Consider the following 22,018-nt stretch of genomic DNA (forward strand, 5'->3'; position numbering starts at 1 on the left):
TGGCAGGATGTCACTACATGTGTTTGAGAGCTCCAATAGATAAGCTGTCTCTGATTTAGCTTTTGTAGTGAGAAAGGTTATCTCCTTCACCAGCTGTCCTGCTGCTTTGGCAGACTCTGCCTCCCCTTGCACTGGGGTCTGCAGCAGGGCCTGCTCTGCTGCCATGGTTTAATGTGCTGTGCTCCAGCCTTTGTTCCTGCTGCCCACCCGTGCCCTGTGGGCCAGGCCTGGTGAGGAACAGTTGTGCCTCTGGCTCTGCTCCACCCATGGTTGGAAATACTCAGCTGAGGGTGGCTGAGGTGGATGGGGATGGTGTGTCCCTTCAGCCCCAGCCTTACATTTGGTAGAGAGCATCTGTCAGAGCCCCGAGGAATGAGTGAGAACATTTGCATCCTGAAAGGAACTGTTCTCAGACTCCAGGGAAAGCATGCTCTCAAAAGTTCTGAAATGATGAGCAAGTAAAGATGTAAATAAAAGCTAATTTATCACTTGCTAACTCATTTCCATGTATCTTGCAGGCTGACTTGCTTCTGGGGTGCTGCTCCCTCTTGATTGTGAGAGGTTGGCTCCATATTCCAGTGACTGCTCAGCCAAAAGAGCTTGGGTGACATCTCTGAGGTAACTTTTCTCTGTTTTGCTCAGAATACGTATTTAATATCACCACCTTTAATATCATGCAAAGAGAAATAAGCTGCTTGCTTTTTACCTCTCCCTTTGTAATTTTACCCTTCAAGCAAGGCTGTGTAAATATGGTTTGTGAGAGTTACGCTCCCATCATTGAAAGATACCACAGGAATGCCCAGGTAAGTGCACTAGCACAGAGTGAAAAGCCCAGTCCTGTTCATTCACAATATCAATGTTAGTCCTTTGTAACAAGAACTAAACTTCCCAGATTTGGAAGCTTCACTCATTCTCTAGTAATTCTGGCCAGGTAGGTGGCTCATTTGCAGTTGAATCACCTTACAATGATTTCAGAACTCTAATTATTGTCTGGTTTATATTTTTCCTTTTTATTCTGAGATTGGTTTGCTGAAAGGTGGTAAGACTTGACTTCATAGTCTTCCAGGCTCAAAGAGATTACTTTGTGCTGTTCTAAAGTAGGAAGAAAGTCTGGCATATCTGTTTTCCCCCAGTACTTTATCAACAGAGATACGATTTGATAGCAGTAGGTTTGGTGTAAGCATGACAGGCAGACTCGAATGACCTTGTTTTATTGAGGCACAGTGTGCTTAAATACTGGTTGTGTCACACAGTTAATTTTTCTGGTGAGGAGGCCCCTGACCTGTGTGACTAATGGTCTTTGTTTGAAGTGCCACAGGTGACCAGAGGTGCTGAGCTCCAAAATTATCTTCCTGGAGTAGAGGGAGGAGACGTGGCACTTTCTCTTCAGAGGATGCTCCTGTGTTTTGTCATAGCTGACTTAAAGACTTAAATATTGATCTAAAGGTGGAGTTCTTACTGTACAGCTCATATTTTCTGCTCTGACATTCCTTTTTTAATTTTTCCCCCTGTTCTGATCTGCATTTTCCCCATTTTTTTAAACTTCCAGAGTGGGTTGATGTAAAATACCACATGATAGTTAATTTCAATTAACATTGTCCACTGTTGGTATCAAAGTATTGTCAAACATTTCCAAAAGTGAGTTTAGAAGTCTTAGAAGGGGCACAGGAAGACAGGACTGGCTGTTCTGTGTCCTTTGACAGCGCTGTCTGAGCAGGTTGAGCACGTGTGGGGAGGAGGCAGCCATGATCTCATTACAGCTACCTAGGCGATAAGCAGCTTTGAGCACCAGAATCGGTGCACCAGTGAGTGCAGATGTCACTGAGTTATTTAAAGCAGGAAGGATTTGGGAGAGAAGCCTGGGGGCTGCACAGTCCTCTGTCTTAGTGGGTGAATCAATCCTGAGAGTAATTTCCATGCAATTGCTGGAGCTATTGCAGATGAGGTGTGGTGCTCTTGTGTTGGTTTGAGTGCTGTTGTGGCTTGTAAAGGAAACTGATGAAGTCCTAGAGCTTTGGAGGGCACTCACACCACCTGCTGCCTGGTGGAAGGTGTATTTCACTTTTCCAAATTGTGCGTGTAGCAGATCTGAGGAAGTTCTGCCTGTGGGTTTCGCAGGGACTGACTCTCATCCTGCAGATTTACGGGAAAAAAGATCTTCTGACTTCAGGCTTTTGAATCTGTCCTGAAAGAATTATTAGAGCAGTTTGAAGCTCAGTTTGTGTTGAAACACTACATATGCAGGTTGTTCTAGATAGTTTCTTAAGCATCCCCACACTTCCCCTAATAAGCCCCACATCATGTTAGTCTTGAGGATGTGTATTTTACTTAATTTAAATGTGACACTATACAACATGTTTGTGGATCCCCTTACTTTTGCAAATACTGGAATTGTTTGCTTGCTTTTCCCTTTGAAGCAAATATTCTAAGTGTTTTTTCTTATGCCATGCAAGTGGCATTGGGCATAAATCTTCTTTATGTAATTGAGGCCTTAATACTTCACAGTTCTTACCACAAGAGTTGACCTGAAAACACTTATTACAGTTTGATGGTAAGCTAAGTCTGAACCAATAAGCATTGTCAGACATGCTTTATGCATCTTTTTTTTATAGAACTGAGGGAAAACCTCTGTTTTACTCAGACTGAAGAAGTATCACTGTTGTGCACCATGCAGAATCCAAATAGTTTTTTCTTCAGGTGCTCTGCATGCTGATATTTTTCTCCTGTAATAACAGCACTTGGAGGTTTCTGTTTTCTCCTTAATTGTTATTAGCTTTAATCAAATAAGATTATAGATATTTCTGTTCCTGTGGTCTGTTCATTCATCATGTATCATCCTTAGCCCTGACACTCCCAAGGTATTTCAGCAGCTGAAAATACAGGGAACCTACTGACAGTTTGGTTCACCTAATAACAAAACCCAGTCATTTTAAAATTTAATTCTGATTTGTAAATACAGCTCAACTCAAATATTCTTAGCTAAAATAGTTAAGGGTATCATATCCCTCACCAGCCAAAGGTAAACCAAGCTCTTTATTCACTGCAATTAAAATATCTTCCTAAAACCTGGCAATGAAGGATTACAAGTTAGATTGTGAGGTATTTCCAGGTTTTGTGTTTTTGAAGTTCATCCTATTGTGACCTGGCAACCAGAAGAAAATTCAAAACCAAAGGATTCTGGAGAAGGTCAGTGTCCCCAGGTGGTGAGGTTGGCACGTTGACTTTTGCATGAGTGCAAAGCACTTTCTGTTTCAGCTTTCCTGTCATTTGCAGGTTTTTTATGATTCTCTAAGGAGAGAACTGCATTATTGCCTACCCATAGTACTTGTTCTGTGTCTTATTCCTTACCTATAGTACTTGTTGTTTTGTGTCTTATTCCCTACCCACAGTACTTGTTGTTTTGTGTCTTTCAGCCTGAGAGGACACAGTTCTGGCACCTCTTATCACACTGTGTTATCTGGAGGAGAAAATGAAAGGGAAATTTGCTTTCCCTATCTGTACATGGCCCACGATGTGTTGTGGCTGTGAGGATACATGTAATTTAACAGACTGTTTTGTAGAAAAAAAACCAAACCAAACCAACCTGCATTGTGGCCTTCCAGTGTCTTTAGAATTGAAAGTGTGATAAACCAAGGGAGCTTTTATACACTTCACAGAGACCTTCTATTAAAACAAACTTGCTGTAGTCTGTGTGACTTCCAGAGTGAGTGTCTGCTGTGCTTTTTTAGCATATGGGGTAGAAAAGATGTATTTCTTATATGGCTTCTGCACTTAATAATTGGATGCAAATCCATTTGACAGTAGATCAGGTTAACCAATTACTGCCTTTTGGCTTTGCTGCTCTCTTACGTAACCCGTGGCCTTGGTTGGTGTAAATGGCACTCCAGAAAGCCCGTTGGAAAGAGCTTTGGGATCTACTTCAGCAGTTTAACATTTAGTTAAGATACTGGGAATCTGTGACCTGCAGAGTGTTTACAGGGAGTTGTTTGCTTCAGTGAACAGGAAGTTAAATATAGGCTTTGTTTGTCTGATTCTTCGCTTCATTTGAAAAGGAGTTTCTTGTTGCCAAGCCACAAGCAGAGCTGTCTGGTGTGGCAGAGCATTTCAGGGGGCCTGCTGCCCAGTGTCAGTATATAGGGAGAGTATTAATGAAGATTTGGAATATTAGAGGTCACTTTGGAAGGTGCTTGAGAAATACAGCAGGGTGAACTGTGTTCATGGACTTCTTCTTTGGCATCCAGGAGCTCCCTTCTCCTTGGATATTTCTCTTTGCAGAGCCAGAGTTGCATTGGATCCTTTGGGAGTGTGAAGTTTGCTAGAAGGCGGCACCAAAGGGTGGTTGTGCTGGCTCCTGGTTAGGTAAAATGATCTTGCAGGCATTTTTCAATGCCAGGTTTGGGATTTTGTCCTTGAAAACACTGTAGCATCTTGCCAAGCTTGAGGCAGTGACTGGCCAACCAATTCATGTGTTTCCTGAGAAGATAGCCCCAGGTTCAGATTGCCTTTCCTTTCCACTCAAGTGGCTGGGCCTCTTGTTAATTCTTTGTCCTTTACCTTGCAGAGCAAACTGCAAGCCACAAAACAACCCCAAGGTATTTTAACAGCTTTAAGATTTTCAGTGTGAGTGATTGAGGGCCTTGCAGATTACGCTGATCCCCAGGAGAGTAACAGGATAACAAAAGGCCCTGATCAAAATCCCTTCCATGACCTTGAGTTGTGTGTCATGTGTGTTTTGCTATATTGGGTTTTTTAATGTCACCAGGGATGGGAGAGTATCCTTGTATGAAATTCTCTTCAGAGTTTTATCTAGTTTCAAATGAAATTACTCCCTTAGTTTTTAGTCTCATCAGATACTGTATCATATATTTTGCTTGAATTTTACTTGTTACTAGTCTTAACTTCTTACTTCTTCTTACTTACTACTAGTCTTAGTACACTGTCTTTATCTAAAATATGACAGATTTTGCTATTTTGTGTTCAAAACTTAAAAACCAAAATGTTGCCCTTTATTCCTGCATTTTTATGGCATTGTTCACTTTCTTGCAGCACCTGCACTGAAGGTGTTTTTTTCCCCCTAACACAGAGCTCAGTTTTTTTCTCTTCTCTGTGTTTTTAGTTTGTTTTTTTTTAATGGGTTGACAGTTCAAGTACTGTATACAAGAACGTACCTTTGTTTGGTACTTTCTTATGGAAAAAAGTCACAATGAAGTGTCAAGCTGAGAAATTAGAGCTCATGTTTTCTTGCCTGTGACTCTTAAGGGTCATTGCTTAGGAAAATTAAACAGTTATCAAGGAGGGGGGCGTGGATTTGCAACGTGATTATGTGGCTTTACCTCCTGCGGAGGTGCTTGTAAGGTCGTTTCTGCTACAATTGCTTGGGACAGCTGCATTAACAGCACGTTCATCCTTACCTGGTCAGCTCTGCCAGTGGAATCGCTTAATGTAGATGTGGTTACAGTGGCACTTGTAAATTAAAGCTTGTTTGCTGGGAGTACTGAGAAGGCAGACAGTGATGAGTGCTTGCTTTGTCATTCTGACTAGCATGAAGGATTGGAAAAGTAGGGGCCCAAAATATGTCTTTCAGCTGAACTAATTTTTTCATTGGTAGTGTAAAGCTTTGAAGTGGTTGCAGTGGGAGAGGAGGACACCTGGTATCAGTTGGTCATAAAAGTTTTAACCTTTCCCTGCAAGCCTTGCTGTATTTATTCCAGAGTTGGTGTCCACTCAGCATAGCAGGGCAATCTGCTGTGTTCCCTGTTCTCATACAAATTAAGCAGTATCCTGAGAATTGGTATAATCTCTGGAGAACTGTGCAACTATCTGGCATTTCTGACCTTTTTCAGATGCTCAAGAAAGCCTCAGTTTTGTTTAGTGTCAACGTCTCAGAACTACGTTAGCAGAAGAAAGCACTTGATAAAAACTGCTCCTGCTTTTGGCACAAGAATTTGTTTACCAGGGTGAAGTGGGTTTGTTTGGGTAATCTTGCTTTTATGCTCTTAAGTCTTTCTGTGGGCCTCATGTGCTCCCAGATTGTCTTTCGGTCTCTGCCATTTGAGCAGAAAAGTTGCTCAAGGGTTTGGATCTTCAGCCAAACAGCACCACATTCACTTGAAAGAACTGCCCTAATTGGAGTCTGTATTAACAAAAACAGTTCAGTTGTTGATGGACTAGGACACAAATTCTTCAAATCTTGAGAATTTAATCTGCAGGTGGGACTAAGTTTAAATGAAGTGCAAGAGGGTCATGGGAAGTGAAATGATCACCAAATTGCAGGCTTTCAAAACGGTATAGAGGTAGCAGATAGTCAAGTAAACTGTTCCTTTCTGAAAAGATGTTTTGCTGCTGGCTGAATTACACCAGGACTGAATAGTTTGGCCAAGATCATCCAAACATTCAGTGGAAGCACTGAATGGAGGAACCTGTTCCTGATTCTTTTTTCATTTGGATAACCTCAGATAGAATATGACTGTCTAATAATCAGTTAGTAAAACCATCTGAGCACTTTGCTGACCTGTTAAGCTTCAGTGGAGAGATGCAAGAACTGCTGCACTTCTCCTGGTTTGAAGTGTTTTACCAGCATTCAGACAGAAGCTGTGCTCTCTGATAAAACTGCAGGATGCCATTTGGGGCCTGCCAAATGCAAATGTTTTCAGCTTCCCCATGTAGAAAAAGACAAGTGTAGCTGAGGCAAAATGTTTGCTCAGCTTTATCTTCACAGTAAGACAGAGAAAGTTTCTATGAACGTGCTCCTCCATTCACTCTTGAGCGCCGTTGTGACTGCTGAAATACCCTGGTATATCTCTGCCTGCATATGTGAGATTAAAGTCCTCTTGGGTACTGAAATTCCAGCTCTCCTGAGGCCATCAAACTGTTGGTGCCTTGTTCCATGGAGGGGTAGGTGGAGCTTATGCAGACGATTAGTCTTTTTGTTCAGAGCTGCACGTTCGTGTATCACCTGCCATTTCGGCAGCACATCGTCAGGCCAGGATGCTGCTCTGATGTGGTCTGTGGTGGTGGCAAAAGGCAGAGGTGGAACCCCCATCATGGCTGAGCAGATGTTTGTATCTGACACAAGGGAGAAGATGGGTGTATCACAGAATCATAGAATCGACTGGGTTGGAAAAGACCTCCAAGATCATCAAGTCCAACCCTTGGTCCAACTCCAGTCCCTTTACCAGATCATGGCACTCAGTGCCACGGCCAATCTCACTTTAAAAACATCCAGGGATGGGGAATCCACCCCCTCTCTGGGCAGCCCATTCCAATGCCTGATTACTCTTTCTGGAAAGAATTTTTTTCTGATCTCCAACTTCACCTTCCCCTGGCAGACCTTGAGCTCGTGCCCCCTTGTCCTATTGCTGAGTGCCTGGGAGAAGAGACGAACCCCCAGAACTTCCCTTCAGGGAGTAGTACCAGTGTGTGCTTGTTTGGGTCTTAAGCTCATTTAACAGCACCGGTTGTACTGAATGGGCATTGCCACAGATTTCTTGGAGGCAGAGATTCTGTAGTCCTCGGTTAAGAGAGGCACTTGCTTGGAATCCCCTTATCTAGCACTGTTCATTTCCGTATAATTAATTCTCAGACAGCTCAGAAAAAGGGCAATGTATAGATCTGAGGAGGAGAAGGATCAGAGCAGTGTCACAGCCCACAATGTATCACAGGAATTGTAAAGCTGCTTTACAGGGAGTTTGAAGTGAACCAAATCAAATGGCTGGTTTTTAGAGGCCATAAGGGTGAGATCAACTTGATTGTGATGGGCCTTTGTGGCAAGTTTGTGTTTGGCTTTGATGCATAGCTCTTATACTTGATAGGTTTAGATCTAAATGTCCCAATTCCTAGGAAACAAAACATTTGAGCTGCTTCCTAAGTACTGGAGCCAGTTTCTGCTCTTTCCCAGCTGACTTTACTCTCCCCTCCCTGTGCACAGAACATGTTGCTCTCAGTGTTGCTCTCGGGATGGAGTGTCAGGGTCTGCTGTGAGGTCAGTCTCTTCAGGATGAGAAACATTTCATAGATTCTGAATGGCTGTTTAACAATGGCCACGCTCCATTGCTTTGCAACTTCGCTTCTTCTTGTCACAGTTGGGAGTGGGATGTGAAGTCTTTGCTTAGCTTTCCTTCTCTGAAGTCCTCATGCTAAGCAGAGACAAAGGAAGAGTGTTTGAATATCTGCTGAAGTTTTCTGAGTAGCAGAGTATTGCAGGGCTGCACTGTGGAGATGAAAAGGAAAGGGAGACTTCTTTTTTTTAATTTTAGAACTGTGAAACGGAAAACTTCACAGATAAACAGTATCACGATGTTTTCCTTGTTACCAGTGGTAGGAAGAGGCAAGTGGGGGAACTTTTTTTCTCTGGCCGTAACGAGGACTGTTTGCCTTTTGCATTTAAACTCTCAACATAAATATGTGGGGTTGCAAGTCACTGCAAAGGGATTTTTGCTTAAGTCAGGTCTCAGCAGCTTAACAGAATGTGGTTTCTGTAACTCGTGGAGGAGGTTTATGAGTGGTTAATGTGTATCATGTGAGTTTTGCTGCAGTTGCTATATTTTATTTTTTATTATTTTTTTATTTTGGAGAAGAAAGTGTTGGGGCAAAGGATGGGGAGTCTGCATTGTGCATCTGCACTGTGACCTGAGAAATGAATCAGCTTAGTCATACCAGTTGAGCTGTAGTGAGTTGTCCATCCATTTTCTGGCAGACAAGAATTTCTGTCAGTGGCTTCAGTGTACAGGTGAGGAAAATCGTTTGAGGCTGTCTCTGCTCCTGAAGGAGATGCACTTAATAATATCCATGTCTTTGCTGAAGGGACTCGTGCTTGAGGCTAAAGCTCCTTCTGGTTTTCTTCTTGTTGTTTGCCCAAGTAAACAGTTTTATCGCTGAAAATAGGTACGGAAGCTTTCAAATCCACCTTGTTCCCAGAAGGGGGCAGGGGAGACTTGCGAGTTCTGGAGTTCGATAAAACGTACTTTTGTTTGGCTGTGTGACACTTCCGTGCTGGCTGCCAGACACAGCAGGCACTGCCGCCGCCCTGGCAGCGGGAGCGTGGCACGGTGCTCCGTGCCAGGGGCCTGCAGCAGTGACCCAGGCTGCCAGCCTTCCGTCCCTTGGCCCTCCCTTCTCCTGGGGAGCACTGGAACAGCTCTGAGTTCTTCCCTGCAGTTCCCCCTCATCTGATACATCGAGGTGATACATACGTAAAAACCATGAGAGTGTGGAGTCATCATGAAACATATCCTTTCTGTGCCTAGAGCAATCTGGCCAGCTGGCACCTAGCTGGTGAAAATCCCAGTTCCTTATTCTGTCATCTGGATTCTTCTTAACTAAAGCTGAAGCATCTCCATGAAACTTTCTGGGAGATTTTCAGGAGGGCCTGGGTTTGCTTTTTCCATTTGCCAGATACACTCAGCCTGGCCTACAGTGAGATGGTGGCTGTTTTGCCAAATGTTTTAGAAATGGGGTCATGCAACTCCAGCAATCTGGTTTTACGTCTCTGCAAACAGAGCTGTGGTTACTTTGACATCTTGGAATACAGACAGAACAAACTCAGCCATGTTGGTCTGCATTTCTGTCTTTGAACAGGGGAAACAGCTACTTTCTCTCATGAAGTTCTTGTTGCAACACCCCTGATAATTATGACAAAACTTCTACCTCTACATCAGCAGTAAAGGCTAAACAAAGACTGATGGATGAGGGGGCTGGATGAGTGATGCACAGACTGTCTTGAGGTATTTGGTGCTTTTTATGCCTGACTCTTCAGCTGAAAGGTCTTTCAGCTCCTGTGTTAGTAAACAAGGTCCAGGGCAGAACCAGCAGTCAGGAGCAAATGGAAACAGCAGGGAATTTGAGCCATGTGGGGTACATGGGACCTGATGGGGCAGAGCTGGCTGAGTCACAGTGATGCCAGTCTTGGCCATCTTGGAAAAGTCAGAGAGGTGCTGAGACATCTCTGATCACTTGTGTTCAAAACAGGCCCAAGGGTAATCCAGGGCAGTCACCCTCACTCCTGGGGCCAAATCTGTTTGGTTCACCTTTCTGAGCATGTCAAGGAATGTGACTGGAAAGTCAGTATGGATTTACTGACGGTCAGTTGTGTCTGACGCACCTCATTGTCTTCTGTGATAAAATAATCGGATTTGTGGATGAGGAAGAGCACTAGAGGCCGTTTAGCTTAAGTTTACTGAGTGTTTTGACACTGTTTCCCACAGTATTCTTGTGTGCAAGTTGGGACATTACAGTCTGGATGGGTGGAGTATGAATTCAGGCACATCTGGGAAGTCTGAAGAGTAAATGGTGTCAGAGGCGGATGAACGGGTGATTCATAGAGAGCTCTTTCCACACAGCAGGACATTCGCTTCTGAAAGTAGGCTCTTAATCAGTCTTTCTTTTCCTCCTGAATGTCATTCCTTGCCACAATGTGATAAGAATGGATGGAAGACAGTATTTAAGACGCTGTCTGGTTGAAATTCATCAGTCTGGCTCATTATCAGTGTAGAAGATTAATCTGTCTTTTCTTAGGGGGGATGTGGAGGGTTCACTTGAATGTTCAAGATGACCTTGTTTTGTTTTTCACTCAGTCATGTGTGTATATGTGATGGCCACTGAACTATAGTTCAGTACAATACACAGTAGTTTTGGAGATTTCGGTCATAGCTATGGAGGATGGATTTGGAATGGTGTGAGGTTTGTGAAAAACAGTCACTCAGAATCTAAAGTTACTTTGCTTTCAGCAGGTTGCAGCCTCTTGAGGTCTGACAGACATTTTAGTATAAAAGGTGAGCTGGATGTTTTCTGTCAGCACAAATCTACTGTGCACTTGGATTTCTCATCAGTGTTCCTGGGATGCTGGGGAGCATCTGACAATATTTTTGGGATTACTGCTCTGGAAGGAATACTGTTTCATTACAGCTGGACAGGCTCAGATACATATATCTATACTTGGGCCCAAGGAACTGTAATTGCAAAATTCAGTCTATGATGCTTACTTGGGGATTTTTTTCCTTTCCATTATTGCAATTACTGCTTTGCTGCTGCCAGTGGTGTGCTTTGACATTAAGAATTCAGTTTATGCTATCTAGTGTGGTACTGTGCTAAATTAAGGTGCCAGTTATGAGCAAAGAGGTTAATGGTCTTACATAACATTGGTCTTGAGGTTTTTGTCACTGCAGGCTCAAAAATAGCAAGTAGAAGTTCATTTTTTGTCCTAGTTGTGGATTTTTCTGTGGGATCAATTATCTGCAGCAACTGCCTTTTTAATCAAAGCTGGTTTTTTCTGTTTTAAAAGCATCATAATTCAAAACTTGAGAACAGATACTAAAAATCCAAGTTTACCACAAGCTGCTTATATTTGTCTTTCAGTTAGTGGTCTCTGGGAAAGCTGTACATCATTCTTATTTTATCAGAAGTGCCTAAGGAATGTAATTTGAGCTCCTCTGCATTTATGGCTGTAGTAATAATTCTTTATAGGTTCAGCTCCTTGCAGTTTTTGTGCATCTGTGGTTAACTCTGTAGCTTCTCTGTACAGTTAATGGTTGAAACTCTTAACTTTTGGCTTCGTTTTGCTATTGCACTGTGAGTCTGAAACAGCCAAAACCACAGAGTGTTCTTACAGATGCATCTGAGAGGATCTGTTGTGTTAGCCACGTATTTTTTTTCTTCTGAGAACATTTTGCCATTTGTTCCAAACGGGAACTGACTGTATCCATTGGGATTAGCGTGTAAGTGTGTCTAATCTCACCCTAAATCTCCATTCACAAATATACTGCTTCCTTGCTGGCCATGTGTTCCTTCCTGTTAGGGTTTCTCTTCATGCCTAATCTTCACATTTTTTGTAACTGTGAAATTCATAATGCATTTCAACTTTGATTACCTTATGAAGGAAAAATGCATATGTTCACTTGCATGGATTGCTTTACATCTGTGCTGTGAAGTGGCAAGGGAAGTGATTCCTGATTATGTCTAAGGATGATTCAGGACTTGCTCTGTAGGTTCCATTCAGAAAGATCCAAATGGTGTCTTGTTGGAAGGTGAAAAAAAAAACCCCAAAAGAACAGGAGGGGAAAATTGTCCTCACATTTCTGGTTCCTGGTGTCTGTGAAAAAGAAAGATTTATGTAACTGAATGTGCTGCCTTCTGCTCCCTGGCTCTCCATTTGAGGTGCCAGCGTGTTCTTGCAGGGCAGTGCTGCTCCTCATTTCTCACAGCACACCTGGTCTTGGTGCACATGGGCTAGGGAGCTGTGAACTGCATTCACTAAACTTGCCCTAGTTTTTTAGCATAAGATGATCCTGTTTTCAGTCTTTCCTTTATTAAATGTCTCCTTCCAAGGGTAGTCAGCAGCCTGCATGTGCAGATAAGCTGAACTGGGATTTGAGCAGACTGGGTGTGTGACAGTCACAAAGAAAAGTCCCCTCCAAACACCACTGGCTGTGGCTTTCCCTGCTTGCATTAGAGATTCCATTTGAAGTCTTGGTCTTTGAGCAGTGATCACATAAATTCTTCTAATATCTCTCTGTTGATAGGAACGAGGAGACAAGACATTATATTAATGTGTAATAACAGTGGGCTGGTAGCTGAGCTGAAGTCTCCCAAGGGTGGGATTCATAATCCTCTTAAAGGAGAGGAGAAGCAAAGAGGCTTTGGAGGTCACCTTTTGTGGGGTGTGAAAGAATCCCTGTGCAAAGCTCTGCACCTCTGTGATCAATTCCTCTCCCTTTTTCATATTTCATCTCCCAGCAGCAGAAAATAGATCTAGATGAATGCTGCAAAAGTCTTGGCCCCTGTAAAACTTCTCCTGCCTCAGGTTTGACTCCCTGCCAGAAGGGCCTGTGTGTTTAGGGGTTGCTAATCTTCAGTGACAGCGTTGTGAAGTCTCACTGCGTACAGATACTGTATAACTGTGTCTGTTACTCCTAAGACACTCGGAGTCTGCTTTGATCTGGGTGGGACCATGTGCTTCTGCTTAGCACTCTGCAGCTTCAACACGGTTTCACTCTTGCCTTATTTTGCTGCACCTGTATTTTCCTTGTATTGGAGAGTTGTGAGAAATTCAGATGTCTAAATGCAGTCCTAAGTGATGGCTTTACTGAGTTTGGTGAAAGTTTAAAAAACCTTTAATATGTATATTTGGTATTTTAAGAGCAATACTTTCAGTGCTAGTGGCTGTCAGCAGTCAAGAATTTATGAAGATGAACTTCTTGACTGTGATTTATGGGGCAGAGATGTTGTAGCATTTGTTCATGAACATACTGTTTTCTTTGAAAGTCCTTTTTGCAATACTACAGTGGAAACTTGCTGCTTATTCAAGAAGCAGCTACAGCTTCATCTCTGAATTTTGGAGGAGTGAATTGTGTATGGAAGTGGCCCAAACTGTTCTTTGAGTGTTGTCCTCCAAGTGGAGGCAGTATGACAAACTGCAGTTGAATTTGCTGCATCTCTGAGGCAAAACTGGGTCTTCCAGGAATCCCTGATTTGATCAGCCCTGTGTCCAGAGTTAGGTGTGACAAGCAGTGATGAGAACCAGCTACAGAGTTTGATTGAGGACATGGGTGTCAGGCTAAAGTCATGAAAAATACCTTATGAATAAGTGAAGTTCTTCAGAGAAGACCCTGCAAAGTCACCACCTTTGAGGTGTTGCATAGCGAGCAGTGACGTGTCTGCTCTCCAGCAGATGGGGGGTATGTCCATACGTGTTGGCACACGAGCCCTTCCTGGTGAGACAGAGGACAAATCGCTGGTTTCAGCTTCCTGTCGCCTTCAGGGTCATTGCAGCTCGATCAGTCCCCAGCAGCTGCTGCCGTGGTTTCCTACACAGAGCCCTTCAGATGGATCAGCTCTTCCTTCCTAAAAAGCTTGGTTGTGCAGAAGTGGTCAGCTTTCTGAAGTGACTTTCTTAATAGTTTAACCAAGGTAAAGAGAGCCTTGGACATAACCCAAGCAGCAGTTTCTAAGAATTCTTTGTTGTTCATGAATTGGTGTTTTTTGTGTAATGTTGTTGCTGTTCCTCCTGGCTTTGCTCCCTGGTACTGCTTGCACATGCTGCTGCCGTTTGTCATGCCCTACTTAATCACAACAGGCTGTTTCTCACTCTCCCCTATGTATTTTAGTAGCTCTTTTACTCTGGAAAGAACACTGGTAACAAATAAATTAAAAATTTATCTTTGAGGAAATAGGGCATTTTAAATATTAATGGTGTGTTGTGGAAGAGGAAAATATGAAGAATTAGAATGCTGATATTTTAATGCACAATTTAAATACTTTGAACAAAAGTGGGTTTTGTATAACTATTATGTAGTTATGTTGTGATATTTTATGTATGTAGAGTAAGAGAGCAGCTTCACAGTTCACAGTTGCTTGAACTTTTGCCTTGCTTTGGTTCCCACTTCCTCCCATCTTTTGATGCTGGAGTCAGATCTTTTAGGGGCCTGATCCATCTAAAAACCAAAGCCACTTTTTTTTTGTTTTATATTTTGCTGTTTTGGTTTCCTGTCAGACTGGGTACTTAATCCAGCTGTCTGCAGGAGTGCTGGTGCTGGTGTAAAGAAGGTGTCAGGAGAGGTGGAAAAGTTGAATGATCTTTCTACTGAAAGTGACAACTCACATCTCTAAAGTTGGGGTGAGACTGTTCTCTGGCTGTATGGTTGCAGGGCAGTTGGAGCTGGATGGAATTGGCTCTGCCACTCTTGTGCCTGCCCTTGCCCTGCTGAATATTCTTCCCTTTTACTTTTGTTGGGCACTGGCACTAAATCAGTTCAGGAAGCCACTCTGGCAAAAACAACCATTCTTTTTTTCTGGGTTAACTTTTTTGCCAGGCTGGTTTCTGAGCAGGATCAGTGAGTGCCAGTGCTGACTCAGGACAGAGGATGGGTTTGAAGAGTGCTGACTTAGATTTACTTAAGCTGTGATGGAACTATACCCTCAGATGCACATTAAGGAACAAAGGGTAAGGTTTGCCAAATAGCAGTTTTTTGGCGTTTATGTGTCTCTGTGGATTGAGGTGATGACATGTACAAAAAGGGCTGCTGTACAGCTTGGAGACTGTGATTTTTGCCTTCTAGAGCAGACAACAGAAACTGTAGAGATCTTGTTTCCTGAAGCTGTTCCATTAACATACCTCCTGTTCTGGAAGTCAAGACTTTTTTTTTGTGCTTCATTCCCAATGAGAAGGCCTTGCACGGTGGTATCTGTCTGATGTGGGTACCTGTCCAGCTGAAAGCAGAGAACTGAGAGCCAATTCCTCCCCAGCAGATTCCCAAGCAGCCATCAAATAGGAAGTATTTTCAGTTGGTTTTGTTTCAAACAGTACTTGAGCTGATAATTGGGGAAGCTTTCAGTCTGTTTCTCTGACAGTAAATTCTAAAGCATACTAGCATGGCATCATTGCTTAGTGCTTATTTTGGGTTTCAGTATTTCTTTTTGCATTTCCATGTTCAAATAAAAATTCAGCTGCAATTGGAAGAGTTGCCAAAACTACAGATAGGCTCCCAACTCCTTGAATGTCAGTAGGAATCTGTACATCATGTTGGCTTGCATTTTTTGAATGGAAGATCACCAAGACAGTTAATGGTTATGCAATTTGTAGGAGAGTTCTGTTTCAAAACTTGGCCCAAAGCTGTTCATTTGCATTAGTGACTTGGTTAGTCATGTTTTTATATTTATTTCAGCATACAGACTGCAAAAATGACATATAATTTTGGACAAGCAACAGCTCGAGGGAGCTCAATAACTCAGGATACACATGAGTGTGACCTCATTTTGTCTCATTAGGGCCCCTCCACGCAGTTGCAGGCAGCAGTAGAGTCCCCTACGTGTTCAGTTTGGTAAGTGATCCTGGTCTGAAGGCAAATGTGGGCTTTAGGCACAGGGATAACCATCAGCAATTCAGGCACCTTGTGCTGATACAACTGTTTGTACAGCTGCACAATAGATGGGGCATCTGACCTGGGCTGAAAAGTAATCCTTAAAAAAAACAAAGCAAAGTGCTGGTTTATTTTAACTGCGATCAGTTCCCTAATTTGATCCCTGGTGAGGCTGTGAGCAGTTGTACCAGTGCAGCAGCGTTGGGTGGGACGGTGCTGTTCATGCTGGTGCAGCTGGCAGAGGGTTGCCTGTGTAACCATGGGCTGAAGAAATAACCAAAGGAGGAGCCAGACACTGATTTGGCCTGATGGGTGCCAAAAGGAATCTCAGCATAGTGTTGGGTGGGCTTTTATAAAGCCAGGCATTTGGATGGAGTTGGTTTTTTTGTGGAGGATCACGTCAATGAGCAGGCAAGACAAGCAGTCATTTCCACCCCAAAATCTGTCCTGTTTTACCAAACTAGAGAGAACATGGTCGATGAATAAAGTATCAACTTTTCCCTTGTGCAGACCAAGCTTTTGATGTATGTGTTTTATGAGAGGGCTGGAGGCCAAACTGTTCACCCAGATTTTCTTCCTTAATTCTGTTTTTACACATTCTGAAAGCAGAAAAGAAATTACGACATGCAGGTAGATGAAATGTTTTTGCTTGACTTTTAAGTTTGAATAGACTTTATATTCTGTTTTTCTGTGTGTAGGTCTTGTTTTTTCCTTATTGTGTTTTCCCTTATCTTCCCTTGATTTGTATGAGATGGTGAGGGCCAAAGAGCCAGAAAACACTCCTTCTTTCTCTGGTAACCCACATATGTTCTGAAAGTATTTGCCCTTGCTCTTGAGTGGAGGGGACTGACTGTTCTTCCTGTTGCAGAACCTTCACTTTGGCGTCTGTGCTTTGCTTTCCGTGTGTGGCAGGTGCAAGATGCAGCACATGGACTGTTCCTTTCAGTTCCTCTCAACCACCCTGTCAAGCCTGAAAACTTCTTTTATTACTGTCCAAGTACTTCCTTTTTCTGGGATTTTTGTGATTTTGCTCTGTCTTACGCAACCTGGGAGGATCTTGTCCCATTTTCCCACCAGCCTTCCAGGTGTCTCTGCTGGCGAGGATCCTGAGGTGCCCAACCCTTTCTCCATTTCCAGTTGATGTGGGGTGTGAGTGGGAGCTCAAGCTCCAGAGGTGTGTGCACACATGTGTGACAACAGCATCTTTCAGCTCAGAGGTCAGCAGTTATTCTGTTACCAACTTCCTTGGCTCTGGCCTGACACCTCGAAGGATTTCTGGGACATTTCTAACCAGGGGATGATGAGGTAAGAACTGAGGAGGTGCCACTTGTTCTCTTCACCCTGAGATGTGCTCGCCTGATCACAGGGGATTCTCATCTGTTTGGTGGGGCTCCCCCAGCACTCAGCAGTCCTTCCCAGTGCCATCCATCCAGCTGAGCTCTGTGATTCCCACAGAATCAATCCCACCTTCCTCTCCTGTGCCAGCAGTGCCTCACTGTGCGGTGTGTTGGTTCTCTGGCTCAGCACAACCATCACTGGCTCTGACTGATTTTCTTGCTGTCAGTGGATTAGTGTGGTGCATTTACCTGCTCATCTGTCTCACCTTCCAGGGCTGTTGAGGTTGTGGAACTTGGTACCCACAGCTGACATGAAAGTTGTGCACTTTGAACGCTGGTTCCTGAGCGTTCCCTCTCATGCTGAGCTCAGCACAGTCATTCCATCATCTTGCTACTGAGGAAGCTTTTGGGTGGAGTAACCTGGATGATTGTGCAGAACTTAGTTAGGGATGTGTGGCTTATTTAAGCCTCTCTGTTGGGGAAGAGGCCAAGATCTGTGACTGAAGAGCAGGTATGCTTTATTACCAGCATTAAGGAAAACTTTAATCAGGATTTTTTGAGACAGGAGGTGAAGTTGTTCCCTCTGCTTATTCAGTCCATAAGTTGAGTTACAAATTCTTTCCAAGTTAGTTTTTGAGCCAAGCCTCTTCAATAGGATTGGTGTGATTTTTTTTCCTTTTCCCCTGCCCCACTATGAATGCAAGGACTAGAGTTTTTTCTGCCTGTTGATGAGTTTTCAGAGCCCCTTCACTGGTGCGAATTCAAGAAATATCTTTTCATGGGTTAGATTGATTTGTTTTACTAATTTTGATTGTTGAAAGTATGTTCCTAACTATCTCTGACCATTGGTTTGGAAAGCTGTGCTGAACAGCAACTTTGGCATTGGAATAATGTAAAAAATAACCTGTATCCAGCAGAGACTTTTTCCTCTTTGCAAATGGTAGGAAGAGAAGCCAGAAATTAGCTCACAGAAAGCTGAGCACTGAAGCCTCACAAGTATTGATCTGCCCTAAGCCCTTCTCTAGAAAGCGTGAGTCCTAATCTCATCTCTCCGATAAAATGCAAAGCTGATGCTGGATGACCCTGCTCATCCCTTCCAGGCACAAGCTTGGAAGAAAATCTTTTGGACTGGTACTGATAAAGCAACCTTTTGTTGTACATATTCGATCAGGTCTTGCTGCTATGGAAACTCCAAGGCTTGGACTGCAGCCAGTGCTTCGGAACAGAGAAGGAAGGTGCCCTTTTCTACTGAGGCAAGGTGGACTTGTGGCGGGGTGGACGGACTTGTGGCAGGGTGCATTGGGATGTAGCAGTTTGGCTCCCTCTCGCTCATCCTCCCAGTCCACTGGAGAGGAAAGAGCAATGAGAACCAGACAGACCAGGGCCGGACCTTCCTTCAGCCTCCTCTTTGCAGTGACACTGACAGCAGCTCTGTGCCCTCCTGCCAATGCACTGCATTTCTCCAGTGAGGAAGGAAGGGGAAGCCTGGAGAAAAGAGCAGCAAGGGAATTAAATCATACCATCCCTGTTCTGTGCAGTCCTCTCCTGCTCCCCAGCCTGATTTTATCATAGTAGTGTCAGCTTGTCCAGCATCAGGCCAAACAGGAATACAAGCTGGAAGGGGCCATTTGAGCCCTGGCTTTGGTTACCCTCACTTACAGGCAGCTGCATGACAGATGCTCACAAAATGTTGCAGAGTACCTGCTCCATATGTTGCTGAACGTGACAGACTTTCTCTCTGCACTGTTGTGTGCTAAGGCTTGGCTTAAAAACCCCCAAACCAGAGAGAAGCTACCACTGTAGTGTGCCAGCATAAGAAAATGGGTTTTGTTTGTGTCCTGGGTCTGGATCCCTGGCAGGGACTCCCAGTACCTCATCCCCCTCCCAGAAAGCCCGCCATGCTTTACGTGTAGGTGACAGCAGAAGGGCCTTTGCAATTCTTGCTAATGTGACCTCTAAGAAAAAAGCCTTGTTTAACCCCAGCTCTAGGCACTGGTTTTAGTGAGTGGTTTTGGCATTGTAGCCAGAGTTAAAAGTGCATGGCTCAGCCTCTCTTTCTTCAGAAAGAGCTGAAAAGGCTTGGCTTCCGCTCCTTTCTTAGGAAGAGAAGAGGAGAAAATTCTTGGTCTTGCCGGCTGCTGGCAGAAGTGCTGAAGCTTTGTGATTGGTGTGATAAAGTACAGCACAAACAATCTGTCATGGTTTAACCCCAGACAGCAACTCAGCCCCACAGCCCCTCGCTCACTGCCCTCCCAGTGGGATGGAGAGGCAATTGGAAGGCTAGGAATGACAAGACCTTGTGGGTTGAGATAGAGACAGTTAAACAGGTGAAGCAAAAGCTGTGTGCACAACCAAAGGAAAACGAGGAATTAATTCCCCGCTTCCCATGGGCAGGCAGTGTTCTGCCATCCCCAGGAATGCTGGACTCCATCACAGTAACAGTGACTTGGGAAGACAAATGGTGTCATTCCACACATCTCCCCTTCCTTTTATTTCCCCCAGGTCTGTATGCTGAGCATGACACCCACCATATGGTCTGGGTTATCCCCTGTGCCAGTTGGGGTGTTGCCTCCCAGCTTCTTGGGCACGCCCAGCCTCCTTGCTGGTGGGGTGGTGTCAGAGGCAGAAAAGGCCTTGGCTCTGTAAGCCCTGCCCACCAGTAACCAATCAACACTGTTTTCACCACAAATCCAAACCATAGTCCCATTCAAGCTACTATGAAGAAGATTGAGTTTCCCAGATAAAACCAGCACATATCTTCCTTCATATCTCTAGGAGACAGAATCATGGGGTACACCTAAGCTCTTGTACTACAAGCTTCATTTTGTTTTCCTTACTGTAAGTTTACTCAAGGTCTGTCTTAGAGTATACAGGCTCTTTCCTTGTGCACACTTCAGCAGTTTGTGCATGTTTGCCTTTTTGTTGAGGCAGGAAGACTATTGGTGAAGGAAGCTCAGCTCATGGCATAGGGTGGAGTGTGCCCATTCATGCCTATTGTCCTTTCCATGCCCTTGTTCATTGCAGTTCCTGCCCCAGCTTCACTGTGGGCCTTCTCCTCCTGAACTGGCATTCTCCAGCAGCTTTTTCCCAAGACTTCTATTTCATTTTGATGCATGTGTATAGATTGTGTTCTGCTTCCTGGCCTCCATCTGACGAGCCACATTTGCCGTGGTGAGAGCAGCCTGTCCAAAAATGAGTATTTGGTAGCAGTTCAAGTGTTGGACAAGATGCAGGGGAAGGCTCAGGATTCAGAGCTGTGTGCTTAAGCAGTTAGCAAAGTTTGTAGCTTCCTGGATACCACAATGGCCAAATGTTTCTGGTTACATCCTAAATGTTGCTGCAGGTTCTTGGAGTGTTGTGTTCTCTGCCCGGGTCCCAGGGCTCTTCTCCATTTACTGCTGGCTAGACAGACATGTCTCAGACCTGTGGGTCAGCTTTTGTGCTGGGAAGTTGATCTCATAGCACAGTGGGAGACACTTTTTTTCCCCTTATACTGGGTTTTCTTCTGTAGAAACTGGCTCACCCAATGCGGCCTGACTAGAAACTACCTTGCTTTTCAAAAAGCACGAGTGCTGGCTGCTGCCTCTCTTTGTGTCACCAGGAACCCACTGGCCAAATGCTGTAGTCATAGAATCATAGAATTGATTGGGTTGGAAAAGACCTCCGAGGTCATCAAGTCCAACCCTTGGTCCAACTCCAGTCCCTTTACCAGATCATGGCACTCAGTGCCATGGCCAGTCTCAGTTGAAAAACCTCCAGGGATGGGGAATCCACCCCCTCTCTGGGCAGGCCATTCCAATGCCTGAGCACTCTCTCTGGAATGGATTTTTTTCTGATCTCCAACTTCAATTTCCCCTGGCAGAGCTTGAGCTCGTGCCCCCTTGTCCTATTGCTGAGTGCCTGGGAGAAGAGACCAACCCCCACCTGGCCAGAACTTCCCTTCAGGCAGTTCTAGACAGTGCTGAGGTCACCTCTGAGCCTCCTCTTCTCCAGGCTAAACACCCCCAGCTCCCTCAGCCTCTCCCCACAGCACTTGTGCTCCAGTCCCTTCTCCAGCCTCGTTGCTCTTCTCTGGACCCGCTCCAGCCCCTTAATCTCTTGCCTGAACTGAGGGGCCCAGAACTGAACACAACACTCAAGGTGTGGCCTCACCAGTGCTGAGTACAGGAGAAGGATCACTGCCCTGGCCGTCTTGCCTGGTATAATGGTGCTTCCCATTCTTGTGCCTTGCTCCTGACTGATGTCAGGTTGTTAAGGGAAAGTGCAATTTCTGTCGTGGTGACATTGACGTCTGTGCTTATCCCTGGCCTGTAGCCCAGCTCCAGAGCCATCAGTGCCCATCTGCCTTCAGCAGGGCCTGGGGCTGGCACCAGAGAGGTGCTGCAAAGGTGGATGTGCAGGCTGCCTTACAGCAGAGGGACGAGTCAGCAGTGCTTAGTGCAGTCAGCTTTCTCACTGAGTAATACATCACAATTCAAAATGTTTGTTCTCCATTTTAGTTAGGAAAATAGCTTTACTTGTGAGTCATGAAGAATTGCTGGCATTCCCATACAAGACTGCTTATAAAGAGTTGGAGCATCAGCATCGTGGTGCACTCTGCAATAATTCTCACACCCGTTGCAGAGCAACTCTCTGCTCTCACTTTGCATTATGTGGTGACCTCTGAGACTCATTTTTCTGACACCTTAAGTTCTACCATCAAAGGCTCTTGTTTCTGGGCTCTAGCTCTGAAGTGGCAGGAACAGGCATCTCCTCGAGTCTGGTGCTGGTCTGGTAGGACACCCGTAGTCTTCAGCCAGAGATCAGTAATGTTAAAAGATCTCTGGCTGG

The 22,018-nt window shown here is 44.4% G+C and overlaps 1 protein-coding gene across 5 annotated transcripts in view; it reads left to right on the top strand.

Annotated features, from left to right (window-relative positions):
• IP6K1 (inositol hexakisphosphate kinase 1) overlaps nt 1-22,018 on the top strand; it is a 37,542-nt gene that overhangs the window by 4,291 nt on the left and 11,233 nt on the right. For all 5 annotated transcript variants that reach the window (XM_071550656.1, XM_071550655.1, XM_071550654.1 and 2 more), the window contains one exon: nt 519-618. The gene's annotated coding sequence lies outside the window, so the exon portion shown is untranslated. The remainder of the gene's footprint in view (nt 1-518; nt 619-22,018) is intronic.

This window comes from Pithys albifrons, chromosome 3 (assembly GCF_047495875.1).
Source record: "Pithys albifrons albifrons isolate INPA30051 chromosome 3, PitAlb_v1, whole genome shotgun sequence".
NCBI lineage: Eukaryota > Metazoa > Chordata > Aves > Passeriformes > Thamnophilidae > Pithys > Pithys albifrons.